At 35.5% G+C, this 10299-nt stretch overlaps 1 long non-coding RNA gene and 1 pseudogene across 1 annotated transcript in view; one reads left to right on the forward strand and one right to left on the reverse strand.

Annotated features, from left to right (window-relative positions):
• Positions 1-3965, reverse strand: part of LOC116574814 — an 11682-nt gene extending 7717 nt beyond the window's left edge. The window contains exons 1-2 of the long non-coding RNA XR_004279500.1: positions 3955-3965; positions 958-962 (exon numbers count right to left, since the gene is read on the reverse strand). This is a non-coding gene — a long non-coding RNA (uncharacterized LOC116574814). The remainder of the gene's footprint in view (positions 1-957; positions 963-3954) is intronic.
• Positions 3966-5910: 1945 nt separating this feature from the next.
• On the forward strand, positions 5911-7514 carry LOC116574958 (annotated as a pseudogene).
• Positions 7515-10299: the final 2785 nt, after the last annotated feature.

Raw genomic sequence — 10299 nt, forward strand, 5'->3', positions numbered from 1 at the left:
ATAAATGAATCTAGAAATTTTTCAAAGATTTTTCTTTTGTCTTTCTTGAGGCAATCACATTATTTCCCCTGTCTTTATGTGGAAAATTATATTGTCAATTTTTCATGATATGATTCACACACCATTAAATTAGCACTATTAAAGTATACAGTTGGGTGATTTTTAGTATATCCATAAAGGTATCTATTCCAAAACATTTTAATCACCCCCCCAAAGGAAATCCTATACCTATTAAGCAGTTATTCCTCATTGCTCCATGTCCCTATTCCCTGTAAACCACCACACTGATTTCTATTCCATGCATTTGCCTGTTCTGTGCAGTTCATATAAATGGAATCATACAATATGTTTTCTCTCATGTCTGACCTCTTTCACTTAGCATAATGTCTCCAAAGTTCATTCATAGTGTAGCATATATCAATACTTCATTATTTTTAAAGCTCACTAGTATTCCATTATATAGATATACCATATTTTATTTATTTATCACTTCAGTATTTGGGATATTTCTGCATTTTGTCTATAATGAATATGTTGATGTAAACATTTTATACAAGTTTTAATATGGATACACACACACACACACACACACACACACACTTTCATTTATCTTAGGTATGTACCTAGGAATGGAATTTCAGAATTATAAGGTAATTCTATATTGAACTTTTTGAAGAGTTGTCAAACCATTTTTTTTTCAAACCATTTTTGAAAGCAGCTGCATCTTCTCCATTCCCTCAACAATACATTAGTGTTTTCCACATCTTCACCTATATATTTTTTTTATGGGGACTTTTTATTATAGTCATTCTACTAGGTGTAAAGTGTGACCTCATTGTAGTTTTTGCCTTGCTTTCCCCTAGTAATTATTAACCAATTGTATATCTTTGGAGAATTATCTAGTCAATTTCTTTCCACATATTTTAGTCAGGTTATATTTTTGTTATTAAATTGTACAAATTCTTAAATTCTTGCCAATCTTTATTCCTTTTTTTCTTTTTTTTTCTTTTTTTTTTCTTCCCTAATTGCTCTGGCTATAATCTCCAGTACAATGTTGAATAAGAGTGACAAGAACAGACATCCTTGACTTGTTCCTAATTTTAGGAGGAAAGCATTCAGTCTTTCATCCATAATATAACAGTTGTGAATTTTTCCCAGATGCCTTTATCTGGTTGAGAATTTTTTTTTTTTTATTCCTAGTTTGTTTAGTGTTTTTATAGTAAGGGTGTTGGATTTTGTCAAATGCCTTTTCTGCATCCATTGAGATGCTCATGTGTTTTTTATTCTTGATAAAATGGTCTATTGCATTGACTGATTTTCATATATTGAACCAACCTTGTATTCCTGGACTGAATCCCACTTGGTCATGGTGTATAATACATTTCATATGTTGTTGGATTTGGTTTCCTAGAATTTATTATGAATTTTTTGTGTCTATATTCACAAGGCATATTGGTCTGTAGTTTAATTTCTCTTAATATCTGTGTAATGATTTGGGAATCAGGGCCTCATAGAATGATTTGTTAGTCTTCCAGCCCCAAACAAGAAATCCAGACAATGCCAAGTAGAATAAAATAATCCACCCAGCTGACCTAAATAATCCATAGAATCATTACAGATAATAATCACTAAACCCCACTTCTTAAAATACAAAAATTATAGTCTTGCTTCTTTATCTGAGTATATCCAAAACTCCTTTTAAGATCTGCCTTGTGAGCAAGAGTGGAGGGTCTTTTGAAAGTCAGGGAGGATAAAGTGTTCTGATGCTCATTAGAGGTGAAGAAGGTCGTCCTTACCTGAAGTTAGCAAAATGTAAAGAGGCTATTTCAAAAGAGGGTACTGAGAAAATACATTTGAAAAGGAGGTAAATATATATATTTGAGAAGAAAGGGAATCATAGTATTCATTTAGAAAAATAAAGGGATTTATGACAGTGAAGACCTATAAAAGGTTTGTGATGTTTGTTCAAGGAAGTATTACACTGAGAATCATTTTGTTCAGGGCTGCCTGGGTGGCTCAGTCAGTTAAGTGTCTGCCTTTAGCTCAGGTCATGATGTTGGGCTCCCTGCTCAGCAGGGAGTCTGTTTCTTCTTCTCCCTCTGCCTCTCCCTCTGCTTGTGTGCTCACCTCTCTCTCTCTGCGCCAAATAAATAAAATCTTTTAAAAAATCATTTTGTTCATTCTTTGACTAAATATATGACATAAGGTTTTTGGGGGGATATTTTTGGCTTGTAGATGGGCTGAGTTCCTCATCTTTATAATTGATCATTTTTATAGTAGCCATTTCAAGTGGGTAGAACCAACTATAAAATTATGTGGGGGTTCTTCCCCCTCTATCTGGCTGTTTTCTCAGTATCCTTTTTCCAGTGGGACCCTTGAAGTTCATTGCATCACTGTCAGTAATGGATGGGAGGTTATTTAGAAGATTGAGATTTGTTTGCTCTCTAGGCCATGCATTCTCTAAAGACATATATGACTGAGCACTGGCACAATGTCTAAGACTGGGCTGGGGAGGAATCATTTATCACAGAGAACGAAAAAATTTTGCAATCAACATCTTTATTCCAGCTGATTGTTTATTATCTAGGTGAAATGGGGCAAATTCAATCAGTATTTGTAGGATATCCAAAGCCAGACTGAGTGAGACATGGAATATTTCCTATTAAGAAATACATAATACTTTGACATTTGAATATAGTCTTTTGTAGAATATTTGAACTTTCAATGTTTTAAGACGTTTAGTAAAAACATAAAGTAAAAATGTTACTTTTTTCAATAGCTGTTCTATTTCAAGACTCCTTTATCTCTTTTTTCAACAGCCCTGATTTTGATGTATATAAGTGGAAATGTCTTTGAACTTATCCTACTAGAAGTTTGTTGACTTTTTTGGGATGTGTAAATTAATATTTCCCAAAAAATCAGGGAGTGTTCAGCCATTATTTTTTCAAATATTATTTTCCCTTTCTCTTTCATTCTGTTATGTATATGTTGGAATATTTGATGGTATGCCCTAGATCTCTGAGCCTGTATTCACTATGCATTTTTTCTGTTCCTCAGATCTGTTCCTTGAACTACCTTCGAGTTCATAGATTCTTTCTTCCTCCAGCTCAAATTTGCTTTTGAGTCTCTCTGATAAAATTTTCATTGCAGATATTATACTTTTTATTCCATAATTCCACCCACCCTTTTTTTTCTTCCCTTTTAAGTTGTTTGACCAGTTTGTTGTTTGCCCCAGACTTTATTGGTGTCTCAGGAAGCTAAGAGATTAAACGATTGCTGCTTAATGTCTTTGGCAAGTCACTTAATGGGAAACAAACAAAAAAACAAACTTTGCATTAGGCAAATTTGAGTCAGTTCAAATAAAGACAAGCCATTTTAGTGATGATTTCACGCGAACTGTCAGACAAGTCAAATAATGACACTTATCTGAGCTTTGGAGAAACTCCAACCCTTTCCTCTCTCCAGTGACTGATGCTCTTGGTTTCCTTGTGACTGTGGAATTGGTTTTTAAAGTTACCATGGAGCTGGGGAGTGAGGTATGAAAGCAGGCCAAGTTCATATGCCAGAAAGGTAATGTCGTTACTGAGATTCAACTTTTTTTTTTTTTTTTGAGGTTTATTTATTTATTTGACAGAGAGAAAAAACACAAGCAGGCAGAATAGCAGATAGAGGGAGAGGGAGAAGAAATCTCCCCACTGAGTAGGGAGCCCAATGCGGGACTCAATCCCAGGACTGTGGGGTCATGACCTGAGCAGAAGGCAGACAATTAACCCACTGAGCCACCCAGGTGCCTCAATTCAACTGTTCTTGAATAAATGCTCCCCAGATTGTTTTAGCGTTTAGTTACCTTTTAGGTTCTGAAAAAGTTAATTGGACAATTTTTGCTAGTGTTCTTGTTGCTTTTATGCAGAAGATTTTAAGTGACCTTTGGTTCACAAGTTCCATTGACATCACTCATTCATTGAATGATTTTTTTATACAGAATTCTCCATGGATAATATTAAGTGATTACAATGCATGATTTAAAAAAATAAAAGACTGTTGAATTTTTTAAAGCTAAATTTTATTTGGTATTTTTGCATCAAAATGCACAAGTGAAATTGTATTTGTTGTTTTGTCTTCTCATTTTGGAATTCTCATTACCTTTTCCTGAGAAATAATCAAACTATCATTAAAAATGACAATATTCACTGTTTAATCATTATGGAACACAGCCAATCAGAATGTAAGCAACTAATACAACTGTGTAAGTAAGAATTAATTGAATATTATCTCTGCCCATTAGTCCACACAGCATTTGTTATTTCCTTGGGCAGCTTCTGTCACTGTTACCTGTGTCTGAAAGATTGGTAGAACTCACCTGTAAAGCCTAGGACTACTGGGGGGCAAGGTGGGGGACAGATGTTGACTGTACTATGTTTATTTAATGTTTCTTATTTGATATTTCTATTCACTTTTGATTAACTTTTGACACTTTATACTTTTAAAGAAATTAAAAGATAATTAATATAAAGTTGTTTATAATGCTCTTTTGTTTTTGCTTTTTGCCTCAGTCATGACCTTCATAGCTTTTTCCCCTCCTAGTCCACAGTCTAAGCCAGAATCACTCATTATATTTAGCTTTTATGTTTCTTTAGCCTTCTTCAATATGGAATAATTCTTTAGCAATTTCTTTATTATTCATGATATTGGCATTTTGAAGAATTTGGGTCAGTTATTTTGTAGACTGTTTCTCAGTTTTATTTGGTCTAATGTTGATTTATGATTAGATTCAGGTTGTATATTTTTGAAGGAAGTACTACTAATATCATGCCCTTCTAGGAATCATAATCTTTAACACAAGTGCTTGAAAATATGTCTTGTGTTCCCAAAACACAAGATTCTAAGGCATTAATTTTCTTATCAATTTATAATTTGTAATCATCAGAGGAGATATTTTTTTTATCATACTGATTCTTTAAAATGTATTGTGGTTTTTTTTTTGTATTTTTGTAAATGTTTCATATGTACTAAAAAGAATGTATATTACAGGGAATAATAAAAATTCTAATTTCATTTAAGTGAAATATTTTCCTCTTTCTCACTGAAAGCTTAACATAGGGGAAAGAGGCATGCTTAGTTGTACTATTTCCTTGTTTGCTTCCTCCATCCATTCTCATATTTCTTTCTCTATATCCTCTGACCTTGAATTTGATGGTAGACAAAAGTGGGAGAGGAAGAGGAGAGAGAAAACTTTTATTTGCCAGCTATTATGCACATCTATGCTGATGCCCAGTAGATGTTCAAAGTTGAATGTTTCTCTTGAGGGTAGTCCCAAAGGGTTCCTCAAAGATTCCCCAGCTGAAAACACTTGGCTATTGCTCCCTGATGCATGCTGTGCCTCTTTGGCTAGTTTTTTATTCACTCTACACTGAACTACTGCCTCTATTGATAAATGTCCCCCTCTTTCTACTAATAGAATCACTATTCAAGCTCCAGGAGACTGGAATTAATCTCTTTATTTGTTTCTTAAAGCTCCTTAATAAGTATAAAAGATATCTCTTTCTTTTACCTGTGGAGGAGGGGAAAGAAGTTCTCTCTCCTCACCTCCCACACATATTTTCCCTGAATGTAGTTCTTGGGCTGAGTGTTGCAAACTACTTAGCAACTACTCCAAAACAGATAGAAAAAGACTCATTTTAATAATTACTCTATTATAGACTCAATATGATACCAATTATGTTCTCTAATGACAAGCACCATAATTAGAAATTGAGGAAAAATGATACTAAAAAGTTTTTTTTTTCATGTCAATGAAAATTTCATAGCTATAATAGTTAAGATGGTGCAGTAGTACCACAGAATTAGACAGAAAAAGACATATAGAAGAGAATAAAGAGCACAGAAATAAGGCTGCACACATATGGGAACATGAACTGTGACAGAAGTGTTAGTACAAAGTAAATAGCAAAAAACTGAAAATTATAAATGGTTCTTGGAGGTCCTGCATGCCTGCTCCTACCACATATTGCATGCTGCCAGCCTCAGGCCCAGCCTGGGCCATCACCTTGTGTCTGCTGCTGCCACCCAACCAGCAGCCTTAAAGTCTTCTACAACCAGATCTTCATAAACAATGAGTGGCAAAATGCTGTTAGCAAGAATATTCTTCACCATCAATCCATCCATGGGAGAAGTCATCTGTCAAGTAGTTGAAGGAGACAGGAAAAATGTGGACAGGATAGTAAAGGCATCCCTGGCTGCCTTTCAGCTGGGTTCACCCTGGCACCACATGGACATATCTGAGAGGGCCTACCTGGCGAATAGCTTGGATGATCTGATTGAGCAAGACTGGACCTACCTGGCAGCCTTGGAGACCCTGGATAACAGCAAGCTCTATGTCATCTACCTGGTGGATCTGGACATGGTCCTCAAAATCCTCCATTATTATCCTGGTTGTGCTGATAACTACCATGAGAAAAACCATTTCCGTGGATGGGAACTTTTTCAGCTACATCCACGATGAATCTATCAGAGTGTACGGGCAGATCATTGTGTGGAACTTCCAGTTCCTGATACAAGCCTGGAAACTGGGCCCAGCCTGGCAAATGGGAAAGGTTGTGATGAAGGAACCTGAGCAGACTCCACTCACCACCCTCTATGTGACCAACCTTATTAAGGAGGCTGGCTTTCCTCCTGGCATGGTCAATATTATTCCTAGATTTTGGCCCCACAGATGGGGCTACCATCACCTCCAATGAGGATGTGGACAAAGCGGCCTTCACAGGCTCCACTGAGATTGACCACCTAGTCCCTGTTACTGCAGGAAATAGTAACCTAGAGTGACCCTGGAGTCGGGGTGGGGGCGGGGCACCAGTATCATCATGTCAGATGCAGACGTGAACTGGGCCATGGAGCAGACCCCCTTTGTCCTTTCCTCAACCAGTGTCAGTGCTACTGTACAGGTTTCCAGATATTTGCACAAGAAGATATTTACACTGAATTTATGAAGCAGAATATCACCCTAGTCAGGTCTTGTATAGTTGGGAACCCTTTGACAAGTAGGGATCTCAGGTAGATGAAACTCAGCTTAAGAATGTCCTTGGTTATATAGATCTGGGAAGGAGGAGGAACAGAGCTGCTGTTTGATGGAGGGGTGACTTCTGATTGTGGCTACTTTGCCTAGCCTACCATCACCATTTGGAGATATATAAGACAGCACGACTACTGCCAAGGAGCTCTGTGGGCCAACGATGCAGATCCTGAGGTTTAAGACCATAGAGGAAGTCACTGGGAAAGCCAACAATTCCATGTGTGGCTGCAGCTGTCTTCACCAAGGACTTGGACAAGGCCAATTATCTGTCCCAGACCTTCCATGTTGGCACAGTGTGTGTCAACTGCTATGATGTGTTTGGGGACTGATCACCACTCAGTGGCTAGAAAATGTCCTGAGTGGTCAGAAGCTGGGAGAGTATGGGCTGCAAACATACACTTAAGTGAAAACCATCATGGTCAAAGTGCCTCAGAAGAATTCCTGAAGACCTGTGCCAGCCCCTTCATTCACCCAGTGACAGAGGTAAAGGACATCAAGAGTAAAACCAAGAAAAATTACCCTTGTACACTAAAAGTCTCAAAAGATATTCTCCCACAAAATCTCTTGATTAGGAAAGTCCTAGAATTTGAATTGATAAATGGGGTGGGCGTGGGGCAAAAAGTACAGAAAGTCTTTTACACTGCAATAGTAATACTAGCTTCCATGCTGATTTTTAAAAACTAGATTCAAATATCTTATCCTGTCCATCTGATATACTTTTGTTACTTGCTTTTATGGGGGAAAAAAAGTTGTTCATATGTGTACTAACAAGTCGGGGCAACAACTAGTGCCTTGCTTTGTAATCTGGACTAAAATTCATTAAAAACAATGCTACTATTCCTTTTTGGTTACATAAATAAATAAATAAATAAATAAATAAATAAATAAATGGTTCTTGGAAAACTGATTATCCAAATATAAAAAATGATAAATTCTTGCCTCATTTTATACACAAAATTCAAATCCAGTCAGATTAAAGAAAAAATTGTGAAAAGCAAAACTTTTAATTATTAGAAAATGTAGAGGATATCAAGACCTCTAATCATGATACTAAGAACTTATTTCATAAAGAAAAGTATTGCTGAATAATTAAAATATCTATGTAAAAATAAATCATCAAAGTTGGAGGTAAATCAGTTAAAGGTAGACAGAGATTAAAAAGGTAATTCTTTGAAGAGGGAACCCAAATTAGCAATGTGTATGTTCAATATCATTTGTGGAAAAAATAGAAATTAAAAATAAGATTCTGTCTTATATCTATCATATTTGCAAACATTTGAAAAGCTAAGTAATGTTAAGTATATTAGTTTGTTAGAGCTGGTATGACAAAATATGACAAAGTACCATTAATAATTTGTTGTGATTTGCACAACAAATTATTTATTGTTTATTTATTGTTTCACGGGTCTGTAGCCTAGAAGAGTAAGATCAAAATGTTGGCTCCCTCTAGAAGCTGCAATGGATAATCTCTTTGTGCTCGGTTTGTTGGCAACCTTTGGTGTTCCTTGACTTCTGTTATATCACACCAATATATATCTGTCTGCTTTTATCTTCACATGACATTATCCCTGTGTCCAAATTTCCCCTTTTGTTAAGGACACCCATCATGGGATTAAGGACCCCACCCTACTTGAATATGACCTAATTTTATTAATTTTATCTGCAGTGACCCTATTTGTAAATAAGGTCACATTTGAGATATTGATGATAAGGATTTCAATATGGAATTTTCAACATGACTTTATGAATTCTGGAGGAAGATACAATGTAACCCATAACACACCAAGTATTGCCAAGGATGTGGAATAATGCAAACTCTCAATCACTATTAATGGAAACATAAATTAGTACTATTGATTTAAAAAGCAATTTGACAATATCTACTAAAAGTAAAAATATGTAACCACAACCCAGACATTTCACCTCTAGGTGTCTGTCCTATGGCCATAACTACACAATGACATAAGATGATGTGTTTAAAGATGCACATAATAGTATTGTTTGAAATGGAGAGAATGGACTGGACAAATCGGCAATTGGAAATGAAAGAACTGGTACCTCATATTTTAACAGGTATAGTGGTAAGAAACAAGAGGTAAGAAAAAGAAAAACTATAGAGTGATTCATATTCTATGGCATATTTAAAAGTATGTATAGTCTATAGCTATCTGCATATATAGAATTAGGTATATAAATCTGGGATTAGAAGTATACATAACACCTTCAGGATGATGATTTAACTAGGGAAAAGAGGGTGGGGATAGAATTTCAGAGTTCTCAGCTGGGCTGCAACTCTATTTAAAGTTTGGTTTGCTTAAAAACACAATAACCTAAAGAAAATATGGTATAATGTTAATATGTATTGTATTTGGGTTTGGCCACATGAGTTTTCATTATATTCATCTCTTTTTCCAAATGTTTGAAATATTTTACAAGAAAAATATTTTCTAAAATCTCAGCAGTGTGGAACAATGTGCTGGCAATAACAAGATGAAATTTAGGATATGAAATAAAAAAATCATAACCTTGAATCAACTAGAAACCCTACCAGTTGACTGCATGCATAGTAGAGGAAATAGGAGTTAGAGGGAGAACTTGTTTAAATATGTATGGTTTGATTTAACTATAATTTCATGTATCAATATTACTAAGGCTTGCCAATAAATCTAGTTTGTCCTTAAAGCCAAACAATATGATTGAAATGTCTAAAATAGAAAAATGATAGAAGAGACTGTTTCAGCTAAAACTTATATTGTTCAATTTTATAGAAAACGGAAGCTATTTGGAGGACAATGACCACAACATAAAGAGGAACTATTGAGTTGTGTTAGTGCAGCACTAGCAAATGCTTGGCTTAGAGAGGATGAAGTTCAAGATGGGTATGGTAACCATCATTACTTAGTGCTGTCCTATAGAAGTGGAATTTGGCTCATTTGCTATGACCTGCAGGGTAGAACAAGAGCCAAGAACCAAGAAATTGTGGGGAGATGATTACAAATGTTTTTACTGCAACATAAAAAACTTTCCAATAAGACTGGCCAAATAAATAACATGGTCTTCCTCAGAAAGCAGAAAAGTCCTCACCAGTAGAGTTTTTTAAGTAAAGACCATCACTATTTAGTTGTTGAGCAGACTAGAACAGTGATTTTGGGTTTCATGGATCTGTATAATTTCAAATGAGTAAATGGAGAACCAACAAAGTTTCCAACCTACTGTTTTGCTAAGGAAAA

Source organism: Mustela erminea, chromosome 16 (genome assembly GCF_009829155.1).
Source record: "Mustela erminea isolate mMusErm1 chromosome 16, mMusErm1.Pri, whole genome shotgun sequence".
Lineage (NCBI taxonomy): Eukaryota > Metazoa > Chordata > Mammalia > Carnivora > Mustelidae > Mustela > Mustela erminea.